This window comes from Pseudophryne corroboree, chromosome 1 (genome assembly GCF_028390025.1).
Source record: "Pseudophryne corroboree isolate aPseCor3 chromosome 1, aPseCor3.hap2, whole genome shotgun sequence".
In the NCBI taxonomy this organism is placed as follows: domain Eukaryota; kingdom Metazoa; phylum Chordata; class Amphibia; order Anura; family Myobatrachidae; genus Pseudophryne; species Pseudophryne corroboree.
Window position 1 is genome coordinate 215,953,427 of NC_086444.1, and position 14,343 is coordinate 215,967,769.

The window sequence follows — 14,343 nt, forward strand, 5'->3', positions numbered from 1 at the left end:
ACCTTCTAATGTGCGAAACATTGCGGGTTTGTCCCGCAAAAAAAAATGCACCCCATTACATTCCACCCCCTTACATCCCGCCATTATATATGCGATGTGTGATGCATCCCACCTTATGAAATTTAGGCTTGAAGATTAAGGACCACACACAAGTGTGCAAATGCTTTATGCGTACTGTAGTTTGTATTTTGTATATTTATCCATTTCTATAACACCAATGCAAAATAAAACAATGTGTGGATTATTCTATAACCCTTGCCATCTATTTCTTCAGTTCAAGCTACAAATCATGGACTCTGTGAATCATATAAAATGGAGGTCACAGTAATTTGGCTAAACCTATTTAATCTGTCATCTTTTGCATCTCACATCCATTCTCCATTCTTCTTTGTCTGTGTTGGAATAATTGCAGCAGTCCTCTCTTTTCATGGATTTCAGGTTTAATACTAAAATCTCATATAAATTAAAATTCTCACAAACACAGAAATACATTTTGAATAAAGGTTTCTAATTGGATCGACAGCCAATATTAGATACTTTTCTGTACTGTAGATGCATTCATATTCTGAAGCTGTTTACAAATATTCATGAAGGACATCAAGCCTGAATACCCAGAACAACCTATAGCCACTGTAATTGCAGGAATGGAATCTAGCTTAAACCCCCGCTGCACCTAAATCTCCCACAGCCTGACTCTACCCTGCAGCCTAACTGAGCACTCACGCAGCCTGACTGAGTCCTCTCGCTGCATAACTCCCCCCACAGAGTAATCCCCCCCCTCCCCCCGGCACATGATGTTTCCGGATGAAAGGAGGTGCCGGACCATCAAGTGGCAGATAATCAACGTTGTACCTGTACTGTATGGCATAATGTGAAATGGGGCATGGCAATGTGGCACACTATGAATTGGGGACACTGTGTGGCATAACGTAAGTTTGGGGCACGACGATGTATTATAATACAGACAGGGAACACTACTATGAGGACTAATATGGGTAATAAAATAAACAACAGATGTGGAGAGAGGTGTCCATCTATCAGCATTGGGGGACCCTTCAAAATGTTATGTGGCTTATAAAATTTCTAGTGTCATCCTTGGGTCAAAGCCAACATTTAGCTAGCCTGTGTATGTAAATTTGATAATTTTTAGTGTTTGTTGAGCAGGAAGTTTAATAAAACAATACATTCTTGTTAGGGTTCTCCTTATTTTGTATCTGGCCTGCAGTACCTCTGTGCTACCAGTGTGCTGCTGTGACATTTTCTCCTTGCTGCAGGAACTAAATCTGTTTTCCCTGTTAATCACCTGCACCTGATTCACTGATCTTTACCATGTACCTTGCTGGTCATTAATTGTTGTTTCTGGATTATGTGTCCTAGGTTCCAAGTCTCAGCCTGTCCAGTCATTCTGATCTATGTTGCGCGTTCACATACCCTCCAACATTATACACATAAAAATCGGTACAAATTTGAAAAGGGGATGTGGCCAAGAGTGTGTGGCCATGTCCCTTTTCCTATATTTTCAATGGAAGTTTGGAGCAACATTTCTAGTAATCTGCATATCAAGTTTATCTGCATTACCCTGCTATTATTATAACCCATAATAAACATCATGTTATGATTCCAGCACTCTGGTCTGAGGAGATCTTATTGCAAGGACCGGAGCACTGGAACGTAATGCTGGGAAAGGGGAATGGAAAGGGAATAGCCCCTGGCGCCCTATCTCCGTTGTCTCGCCCGTGCTGTCAGTACACTCTTGCGAGACTATGGTTGCTTGAGCCCATGGCAGCCGCGTTTGAAGGGCGGATTACGTCTGCCCAACTTCGATGCCCCCTCAGGTCTTAATGAGAGACAAAGAGTGTACCGAGACAGGGTGATAACAAGGGGCCCTCTTACTGAAACAACCAAAGCCAGGGGCTACTAACTAGCCTAAAACTAAATGTATGTGCAGCTTGCCGCCAAAGGAAAAGAACAACAAAGGAAATGCTGACCACACGCCCACACAATACTTTTGTGTACCGGCGGTGACAGCATAAGCAGAACCCTCTGCAAAACACCAGTGACAGAAATAATAATGGAATACAGCGGCCTAGGCCGACGGACGCGGCAGAGCCGCTACTCACGGAACCGGTACGAATACTGGCAAACGGACAGGAACTCCCAATGCTGCTGACACAGACTCTTAGAACTGGAGGACAGGCAGAATCCCAAACGAAAGACCGGTGGACACCAAGAAGCCAGAAACTTGACCAGGCACAGGCAAAGGCACTGGACCTCAGGACAGGAACGCCTCACGGCAGGACACGGGGTCAGACATAGGAATCGACACAGGGACTGACTCAGGAATCGACACAGGAAGCTCAGGAACTAGCAGGAACCAAGCTCAGAACTCAAGCAGACCGGATACCCAGAAATATCACCAGCGTCTGTGAATTGCAGTCAGCCAGCATATAACAGAGAGGCCTAATTAATAATCTCATGCAGCTGCCCTGTTGCATGACTCCAAACTGACAAGATGCAATTAGCAGCCAGGTGAGGCTGAACACATGGGAACAAGCTGCAATTACACAGACTCACCAGCGGCAGCAGACAAGAGTATTCTAAAATAGAGCAACAGGAAATCTTGGCATGCAAGACAACTTTATAAACATAAAATAGGAATGAACCACTACCTGTGGTTCATAACAGTATCCCCTCCTTAAGGGTGAGCTTCGAGCACCCCATGACACCCACGGGGAACATGAACAGAAGTATAATATAAAATACATAACCAAAATGCAAAAATGGAAATGAGCCACAGCCGTGGCTCATAACACATCATTTGTTTTCGCTTCTACATTCTGTGACTTGTGGTTCAGCTGCACTCCATGGAGTTTCATAACAATTGTATAGCTATTTAAAGAAAATATTGTTTGGAATTGTATCAATGTTCTCTGTGCATGATATTTTCTCTTAGAGAAAATAGTTGTGATAAAAGCCACAACATGCAAACACTACGTCCAGGGTGCCGCACAGGTTGTACAAGTGAATAAACAGAGACAAATACAGTAGTCATTCAGGATACTAAACAACCTCCCCACTCACCCACCCCCTCAAAAAAAAAAAATAAGTAGGGCTCACCATTGTGTTAAGAGTGAATAGGGAGCCTGGAATGCAGATCCCTAACAAACACAGGGGCTAATTCAGACTCGATCGCTGCAGCAGCAGTGATCACAGTCTGAATCCTTTTGTGGAGTGCGCACACGCAGTAGCCGCACTGCGCATACACACCTCGGGAACCCAGTGAGATGTAAAAAGCATCTCAGGGCTGTGATCGCCCTGCCCGATTGACAGGCAGAGGTGGTCGCGGGGAGGGAGGGGGCGTGCCAACGACATTAGAATGCCGCTGGCGGGCGCTGTCCGTACAACAGAGGCGTGTCTGGACCGATGGGGGAATGGGCTGCGGCAGCTGCGTGACGTCAAACACAGCCGCTGTGACCCAGGATGTGGTGGCAGGAAGCTACTCACCAGGTACAAAAGTATTGCCACCGTGCGATGCTTTTGTACCCAGTGTCGGACTGGGGCATGAAAGGCCCACCGGGGGAATGCAGTGGTAGGGGCCCATGTTAGCGGTGTGGACAGTCTGCAGGAGGTGTGGCCTGCTACCGCATTGGTTTGACTAACCATTAGAGAGTGCAATTTCGGGTCCCTTCATAAATATGTACAGTAAATTAAGCTGCTGCATCCCTGATAATGTACAAGATTAATAACAGATTAATAACAGCAATACACTGTAGAAAATACACCATAGTCCAGTATAAGGTAACATATGTATAATGTATAATTCAAGCGCACAGTCTGGAATCTGATCCTTAGAGCAGAAGGTGGTGTCCCAGGCAGTAGGGCCCACCGGTGGTTTCCCCTGTACCCCTGTGGGCCAGTCCAAGCCTGTTTGTACTAGAGATGAGCGGGTTCGGTTCTCTGAGATCCGAACCCCCCGAACTTCACCTATTTTACATGGTTCCGAGGCAGCCTCGGATCTTCCCGCCTTGCTCGGTTAACCTGAACGCGCCCGAACGTCATCATCCCGCTGTTGGATTCTGGCAAGATTCGTATTCTATATAAAGAGCCGCGTGTCGCCGCCATTTTCACTCGTGCATTGGAGATTGAACGGAGAGGACGTGGCTGTGTTCTCTCCCTGAAAAGCTCCTTATCTGTGCTCGGTGTGCTGCAAATATCTGTGCTCAGTGTGCTGCAAATATCTGTGCTCAGTGTGCTGAAAATATCTACGTTCTCTGCCTGAAAATGCTCCATATCTGTGCTCAGTGTGCTGCAAATATCTGTGCTCAGTGTGCTGCATTGTGAGGACCACCAGTATATAATTATAATAGTACAGTACAGTAGGCCATTGCTGTATCTTGCAGCTCTGTGTCAAGTATACTATCCATATCTGTGCTGCATTATTGTGAGCAGTATATAGGAGGACAGTGCAGCATTTTGGGGACCAGCAGTATACATATAGTACAGTACAGTAGGCCATTGCTATTGATATATTACTGGCATATAATTCCACACATTAAAAAATGGAGAACAAAAATGTGGAGGGTAAAATAGGGAAAGATCAAGACCCACTTCCCCCTAGTGCTGAAGCTGCTGCCACTAGTCATGGCCAAGACGATGAAATGCCATCAACGTTGTCTGCCAAGGCCGGTGCCCAATGTCATAGTAGAGAGCATGTAAAATCCAAAAAACTAAAGTTCAGTAAAATTACCCAAAAATCAAAATTAAAAGCGTCTGAGGAGAAGCGTAAACTTGCCAATATGCCATTCACCAAGATCTTCAATAAATCGCTGGAGCTACAGAAAGTCCCTTCCTGCCTCAAAAGGTCTACTATAGTCCCGGTCCCCAAGAAACCCACTATCACGAACCTGAACGACTACAGGCCGATAGCACTGACGTCTGTGGTCATGAAAACGTTCGAGCGTCTGGTTTTGAATCACCTGAAAACTGTGACTGGCCCCCAACTGGACCCCCTGCAGTTCGCCTATCGCTCGAATCGGTGTGTCGAGGATGCAGTCAACCTGGGCCTGCACTACATTCTACAGCACCTAGACATTCCCGGTACCTACGCGAGGGTCCTATATGTCGATTTCAGCTCGGCCTTCAATACAATCGTCCCTAGCATCCTCCACCCCAAATTACTTCGCCTAGGGGTTGCAGAAGCTACCTGTTCCTGGATAATAGACTTCCTGACAGATAGGACACAGGTGGTGAAAGCGGGGGAATTCACCTCTCAAGCGCGGTCCATTAGTACAGGGGCCCCACAGGGCTGTGTCCTCTCACCCCTCTCTTCTCCCTGTACACAAATGACTGTACCTCAGAGGCACAATCAGTAAGGATCATCAAATTCGCCGATGACACCACCGTCATCGGCCTCATCAAGGATGGGGACGAATCGGCCTATAGACGGGAAGTAGACCGGCTGGCCCAGTGGTGCATCCACAACAACCTTGAGCTCAACCCCCTCAAAACTGTCAAGATGATAGTGGACTTCAGGAAGAAGTCATCTAGTGCACCTCCGCTAACGAATGCTGACAGTGTGGTATCGCTAGTGGACTCCTTCAAGTTTCTAGGGACCACAATCTCCCGGGACCTTAAATGGGGGACCAACACTGATGCCACTGTTGGGAAAGCGCAGCAGAGGTTGTTCTTCCTCAGGCAACTAAGGAAGTTTAACATCCCACAGAAGCTTCTGCTCCTCTTCTACTCTGCGATTGTGGAGTCGGTACTGTGCTCCTCGATACTCGTATGGTACAGCTCAGCCAGTGCGAGGGACAGATGCAGGCTCCAAAAGGTGGTCAGAACCGCAGAGAAGATCATCGGGGCCGACCTTCCCTCAGTCCAGGACCTGTACTTGTCCAGAGCTAAAAAGCGGGCAATTAAGATAGTAAAAGACCAGCTACACCCCGGCCACAGCATGTTTAACTTGCTTCCTTCAGGCAGGCGTTACAGGGCTGTCCCCGCCAGATCCACCAGAAGCCTCAAAAGTTTCTTTCCCCAAGCGGTCCGCCTGCTGAACTCCTGAACATTGACTGACTAGACGTACATGTAACTAACTTGTGTCTCTACGGTATACCTATCTGTGTAACTTTACTTGCGCCCCCCCACACACACACACACACACACCTGCTTACCTGTTACCTACTTGGCTGTTGTATAGCAAACCGAAGACAAATTCCTAGTATACGCAAGTATACCTGGCCAATAAAGCTGATTCTGATTCTGATTTACGACACAGAGTGGCAAGGAACGGCGGAGGCCCTGGCCTATGTTCATGGCTAGTGGTTCAGCTTCACATTATGGAAGCACTCATCCTCCCGCTAGAAAAATGAAAAGAGTTAAGCTGGCAAAAGCACAGCAAAGAACTGTGCATTCTCCTAAATCACAAATCCCCAAGGAGAGTCTAATTGTGTTGGTTGCGATGCCTGACCTTCCCAATACTGGACGGGAAGAGGTGGCGCCTTCCACCATTTCCACACCCTCTGCAAGTGCTGGAAGGAGCACCCACAGTCCAGTTCCTGATAGTCAAATTGAAGATGTCACTGTTGAAGTACACCAGGATGAGGATATGGGTGTTGCTGGCGCTGAGGAGGAAATTGACAAGGAGGATTCTGATGGTGAGGTGGTTTGTTTAAGTCAGGCACCCCGGGAGACACCTGTTGTCCATGGGATGAATATGGCCATTGACATGCTTGGTCAAATTACAAAAAAATCACCTCTTCGGTGTGGAATTATTTTAACAGAAATGTGTACAACAGGTGTCAAGCCGTGTGTTGCCTTTGTCAAGATATAATAAGTAGGGGTAAGGACGTTAACCACCTAGGAACATCCTACCTTATACGTCACCTGGAGCGCATTCATCAGAAGTCATTGACAAGTTCAAAAACTTTGGGTGACAGTGGAAGGAGTCCACTGACAACTAAATCCCTTCCTCTTGTACCCAAGCTCCTGCAAACCATACCATCAACTCCCTCAGTGTCAATTTCCTCACTGGCAAGTCTGACGAGTCCTCTCCTAACTGGGATTCCTCCGATGGATCCTTGAGTGTAACGCCTACTGCTGCTGGCGCTGCTGTTGTTGCTGCTGGGAGTCGATCGTCATCACAGGGGGGAAGTCGGAAGACCACTTGTACTACTTCCAGTAAGCAATTGACTGTCCAACATTCCTTTGCGAGGAATATGAAATATCACAGCAGTCATCCTGCTGCAAAGTGGATAACTCAGGCTGTGGCAGCTGTGTTGGTGTTAAACATGTGTCCGGTATCTACCGTTAATTCACATGGAATAAGAGAATTTCTTGAGGTAGTGTGTCCCCATTACCAAATACCGTCTAGGTTCCACTTCTCTAGGCAGGCGATACCGATAATGTACACAGGCGTCAGAAAAAGAGTCACCAGTGTCCTAAAAAATGCAGTTGTACCCAATGTCCACTTAACCACGGACATGTGGACAAGTGTAGCAGGGCAGACTCAGGACTATATGACTGTGACAGCCCACTGGGTAGATGTATTGCCTCCCGCAGCAACAACAGCAGCAGCAGCACAACAGCAGCATCTCGCAAACGCCAACTCGTTCCTAGGCAGGCTACGCTTTGTATCACCGCTTTCCATAAGAGGCACACAGCTGACAACCTCTTACAGAAACTGAGGAACATCATCGCAGAATGGCTTACCCCAATTGGACTCTCCTGGGAATTTGTGACATCGAACAATGCCACCAATATTGTGCGTGCATTACATGTTGGCAAATTCCAGCACGTCCCATGTTTTGCACATACATTGAATTTGGTGGTGCAGAATTTTTTTAAAAACGACAGGGGCATGCAAGAGATGCTGTCATTGTCCCGAAGAATTGCGGGCCACTTTCGGCATTCAGCCACCGGGTGCCAAAGACTAGAGTGCCAGCAAACACTCCTGAACCTGCCCCGCCATCATCTGAAGCAAGAGGTGGTAACGAGGTGTAATTCAACCCTCTATATGCTTCAGAGGATGGAGGAGCAGCAAAAGGCCATTCAAGACTATACATCTGCCTACGATATAGGCAAAGGAGGGGGAATGCACATGACTCAAGCGCAGTGGAGAATGATTTCAACATTGTGCAAGGATCTACAACCCTTTGAACTTGCCACACGTGAAGTCAATTCAGACACTGCCATATTGAGGCAGGTCATTCCCCTCATCAGGCTTTTGCAGAAGCAGCTGGAGAGATTGAAGGAGGAGCTAAAACGGAGCGATTCCGCTAGGCATGTTGGACTTGTGGATGGAGCCCTTAATTCGCTTAACCAGGATTCATGGGTGGTCAATCTGTTGAAATCAGAGCACTACATTTGGATCCTAGGTTTAAAGCCTACATTGTATCTCTCTTTCCGGCAGACACAAGACTGCAGATGTTCAAAGACCTGCTGGTGAGACACTTGTCAACTCAAGTGGAACGTGACCCGTCAACAGCTCCTCTTCACATTCTCCCGCAACTGGGGCTGCGAGGAAAAGGCTAATAATTCCGAGCGCACCCGCTGGCGGTGATGCAGGGCAGTCTGGAGCGAGTGTTGACATCTGGTCCGGACTGAAGGACCTGCCAACGATTACTGACATGTCGTCTACTGTCACTGCATATGATTCTGTCACCATTGAAAGAATGGTGGAGGATTATGTGAGTGACAGCATCCAAGTAGACACGTCAGACAGTCCGTACGTATAGTACTGGCAGGAAAAAGAGGCAATTTGGAGGCCCTTGCACAAACTGGCTTTATTTTACCTAAGTTGCCCCCCCTCCAGTGTGTACTCCGAAAGAGTGTTTAGTGCAGCCGGTCACCTTGTCAGCTATCGGCGTACGAGGTTACTTCCAGAAAATGTGGAGAAGATGATGTTCATCAAAACAATTCCTCCATGGAGACATTCACCATCAATTGCCTCCAAAAAGTACACAGGGACCTGAGGTGGTGGATTCCAGTGGGGGCGAATTAATACTCTGTGAGGAGGGGGATGTACACAGTGAAAGGGGTGAAGAATCGGAGTTTGAGCAAGGAGAGATTGATTGCTTCTTTTTTTGGTGGGGCCCAAACCATCCAGTCATTTCAGCCACAGTCGTGTGGCAGACCCTGTCGCTGAAATTATGGGTTTGTTAAAGTGTGCATGTCCTGTTTATACAACATAAGGGTGGGTGGGAGGGCCCAAGGACAATTCCATCTTGCACCTCTTTTTTTTATTTATTTATCTTTGCATCATGTGATGTTTGGGGCCAATTTTTTTAAGTGCCATCCTGTCTGACACTGCAGTGCCACTCCTAGATGGGCCAGGTGTTTGTGTCGCCCACTTGGGTCGTTTAGCTTAGTCATCCAGCGACCTCAGGGCAAATTTTAGGACTAAAAATAATATTGTGAGGTGCTCAGAATAGACTGGAAATGAGTGGAAATTATGGTTATTGAGGTTAATAATACTACAGGATCAAAATTACCCCCAAATTCTATGATTTAAGCTGTTTTTGAGGTGTTTAAAAAAAAAAACACCCGAATCCAAAACACACCTGAATCCGATAAAAAAATTTCAGGGAGGTTTTGCCAAAACGTGTCCGAATCCAAAACACGGCCGTGGAACCGAATCCAAAACCAAAGCACAAAACCAGAAAAATTTCCGGTGTACATCTCTAGTTTGTACCTGTGCGGGGATGGGGGGGTGGGGGGCCTGACATGCGAGGTGGACTAGCCCTATGATGTCCTCGTGGAAAATGAATTAGGGACTCTGGTGAGACAACGCCCCTAGCTCTGACACACGTCTTGCTGAGGCCAACAGTGTGACGGTCTTCCACGTAAAGTACTTTACTACAACCACCCACAAACGCCTTCTTCCTGTCAATCTCCTTGCGATCGGCTGTGTGAATGGATTCTTCATAAAATCCATCGCACAGCAATGATCTGCTTTGAACCCGTGCGACTCATGTGCGCATTGCGGTGCATACGCATGCGCAGTTCTGACCTGATCGCAGTGCAGCGAAAAAACCTAGCATGCGTTCAGGTCTGAATGACCCCCTTTATATGATCTAGCTCCAGAACCAGACCCACCCGAACTTCACGATGTGAGTCTGGATCAGAGTCCGGCTCGGGGTTTCCCGCCAGACTCAGATCCCAAGACGAGGCAAAATGTCAGTATCCCACTGTCGGATTCTTGCAGGTTTTGGATTCTATAAAGGTACTCGGTGATCCACGCCATCTTCACTCCAGCTGTGGAGAGTGTACTGGAAGGACATGTCCGTCTCAGTACTGTGCTGTCTGGCATGCAGCCGGTGCTCGGTCTGCTGTATCATTCCAGGGGTACTCTGTCTGCTGTATCAGTCCAGGGGTGCTCCGTCTGCTGTATCAGTACAAGGGTGCCATGTCTGCTATATCAGTCCAGGGATGCCCTGTCTGCTGTATCAGTTCAGGTGTACCCTGTCTGCTGTATCAGTCCAGGGGTGCCCTTTCTGCTGTATCAGTCCAGGGGTGCCCTGTCTGCTGTATCAGTCTAGGTGTGCCATGTCTGCTATATCAGTCTAGGAGTGCTCTGTCTGCTGTATCAGTCCAGGGGTGCTCTGTCTGCTGTATCTGAAAAGGGGTGATCTGTCAGTCCATCCAGGGTCTCCTTCCCAGTGTAAAATTCAAATAATAAAGCTAAAAACAAAAATCTTACAAATATAAATTTAAAAAAATATTTTTTTTGTTTGCGCTATACCCCAGTGTACTATATAATTTTTATTTTATTTTCATAAGTGCTGTGACACTGTGGTCAGACTGCAGTATATTATTATTATTTCGTACTCTGTTGGTGAAGGTCAACTGTAGTGATCAATTACTATTTCTGACACACACACGTATTGTGTGACACTGTGGGTGAAGGTAGCACCACAGTAATATAATTTATTTCCTACTCATACACATATTGTGTTACACTGTAGGTGAAGGTCAATCGCAGTGTTCGATTACTATTTCTGACTCATACACGTATTGTGTGACACAGTTGGTGAAGGTGGTACCACAGTAATATATTTTATTTCCTACTCATACATGTATTGTGTGACACTGTGTGTGAAGGCCAACCGCAGTGTAGTATATTTTATTTCATACTCATACACATATTGTGTGATGCTGTGGTTGAAGGTGATACCACAGTAATATATTTTATTTCCTACTCATACATGTATTGTGCAACACGGCTGGTGAAGGTCAACCGCAGTGTAGTATATTTTATTTTGTACTCATACATGTATTGTGTGATGCTGTGGGTGAAGGTGGTTCCACAGTAATATATTCTATTTTATACTCATACACGTATTGTGTGACACTGTTGGTGAATTTAAACTACAGGTTCGATTACTATCTCTGACTAATACTTGTATCATGTCACACTAAAGGTGTTAATTTTTTTGTACAAATTGTGTTACTTCATTCGTGTTTGTCGGTAGATATGGAAGACGAACAATTGAGAGGAGAGCAGGAAGCACATACTAGTGTGCCGCTGCTGCCAGCAGTCATGATGATACAAGTCCATCAACGTCATCTACTAAAGTCGATGCCCAAGGGCATAGACGTCTTAAATCAGGGCATGTAAAATAAATGAAAAAGTTAAATTCAGATTAGAAAAATTCAGATTAGTGCAATAACCAATACAAATTGTTGTATACGCAATAAAGACCATCACCAATGACCCCAATGATTAATTTACATTTTTAATTGGGCCCCTGAACTAGTTAATTAACACAAAAATAAGTTGTGTATATTGGTCAAAAGCATGCACATTTATAACAAGGTACATACTGTGCGTAATGCTGGCTGAGGCAACCTGAGGTGCTCCACCCGTTGTTGACAAACAACTTCCAGCACGGCCGGCAAACAGCATGGGTCCTGGGAGTTATAGTTCAGCTGGAGAACCACAGGCTGCCTTTCGTTGCTGTAGAACAGCAAATCTTGGTCCCATTATTCCCAACAACCACCCAGAGCACAAAATAAACATCTTTTTATAGTGTGTACTTTTAGCACCTCCAAAAACAAGGCCACCACCTTTCTATTAGATGTTCAAAAAATATATAGCATAGCTGTCACTCATTCACTCTGGGAGCAGCCATTTATGGTCTGCTCCCTATGGTTATCATTATCAATATTCATGAGGATGTGGCACAAAATGGCTGCACACACTGTGTGTTAGTGACAGGTGCTCTGTAGATGTCACTCAGATCATGTTTTAGATGGTTGGTTGAACTTGGTTCACATACGATTAAACAAAAATTGGCTTCAGTGAGCCTGCTCTGATATACGCCCAAAACATCTCTGTGCAATGTTACAAACAAGTCAAACACTGCATGATATATTCTGACAAACTCTCCACGCTCGAATAGCGAACCTTCTCCAGGTTGAAGATATCTTTCATTAACAGAAGAACTTGACCCTACTTTTTAAATAATTTTAACAGATGGTTACAGCATTTAAAAATATATTGTTAACTGCCACGTGTTTGCTGCCCACTGCTGTTGCTTAGCTTAGTTATCCAGCTACCTCGGTGCAACCGTTTGGCCTAAACTGGATGAAAACAATATTATGAGCTGTGAGATGGTCAAAATTGACTGGAAATTAGTGGAAATTAATGTTATTGAGGTTAATAATACCGGAGGAACAAAAACAGGCCCAAATTCTGTGTTTTTAGCTGTTTTTATGATTTAAAAAAAAAAATACAGATCCAAGAAGGGTTTTGGCAAAACAAATACAGACCAAAAACACGAAGGATGTACAGATCCAAAACAAGAACCCAAAACCCAAGATTTGGGTTGGTGCACATCTCTAATTAAATTGGCTGTCATCAAATGAGGGCTTATAACCAATCAATAAAAATAATAAAATTAGGCAGGCGGAGGTGGGATGGGCGGCTATTGTCGTTGTGCATAGGTTCCCTCACCCCTAAATCCATCCCTGCTTCCCACTGGTAGACAGAGCGGAGCAGGGTGTCATACAGTTGGTACCGGGTAATGTTGCAGGATGCTGGAACAATGTCTAAAACAGCAGGTAGTCGCAGGTGTCACTGGAGCTAAGTGGAGACTACTGTCTTCCACTGTGGTTCTCTGACACAGTCCTAAAATGGCTCACGCAAGCCCAGTTAAACGGCCATCTTTGTTAGGGAATGAAGCCTCTCCATAGGAAACAACATGGAGTCTGCACAGTGGCGCATTCCGCTTATTTGCTTCTCAATTAAAGGTAATGAGAGTAACAATACCAGTAATGATGCATTTGCTGGGTGGATTCTCAGAAACCATTAAAAAAAAAATCTTTAAAAAAAAACCTACTGAATACTTTTAGCAATTATTAAAGTCTAATCAATAAACACTTTCTCTTAAAATAATATAAGCATGATCTTGAGACCAGCAAGGGAAATGGTCAGTGTGCAAAGTCAAAATGCTAATAAAGTAAATATCATTAAACCGTCAATAGTATGCAAAGTATTATACATTCCGTAATACAATATTCATGATATCATCAATTATGTACATTTTCTAAAATTCAACAAAATTAATGATCTTTGTTCATTCCATTCGATTCCATTGGGAGTCATAGTTCTTAGTTTTTAAATACATTTCAGGTACTATTGTAAAAGCCTGCTGTTCAAATCACCCCTGTGTACCCCTGAGGAATTGTTTTTTTAAACTTGTGCAAAGTCTTTAACAAAGGACAGCGGGCTGAGAACAAATGGATGCAAGGTCTCATCAAGATATTTTCAGGCTCAGTGAAATTCATGAAGTAATATACACTCAAGAGATATGAAAGAAAAGCTCCATTAATTAGCTTCTGTGACTGTAATTGAAATTTATCTGTAAGATCTTGATGTAATAATACTGTACATAGCCAGTGGCGCCGAGAGGGGGATGGGAGCAGATACTAATTACCTGGGTCGGGACTTGGCTTGTTGGAGGGGCCCGGGCCCACCCCCCATTCCTTTTTCAGCCTGCAGCACTGCAGCCTCTCTTAACATGCTGCTGTGTGCTGGGTTGCGGTGGGTGCAGGGAAGCTGCTGCTGCTGAGTGTAGTTTCCCCTGTCTGCAGGAGGTTGGGGGTGGGGCAGTAGTGATCTCACTGATGGTGCCCCTGCTGGATGTGTTTCTGGCTTAGGGATGTACGGAGCCCCCCTATGCAGGATTGCGACTCTATGCGGCAAATAAATATTAGTTTTTAAAAAACTTTTTTTTAAAGGGGGCATGACCACACATCCATCATTAGGACATGCCCCCTGCATTACTGGGGCCCGGAAAAGCGGTATATGGCCCTGTACATAACATTGCAATTTAGCATAATTGG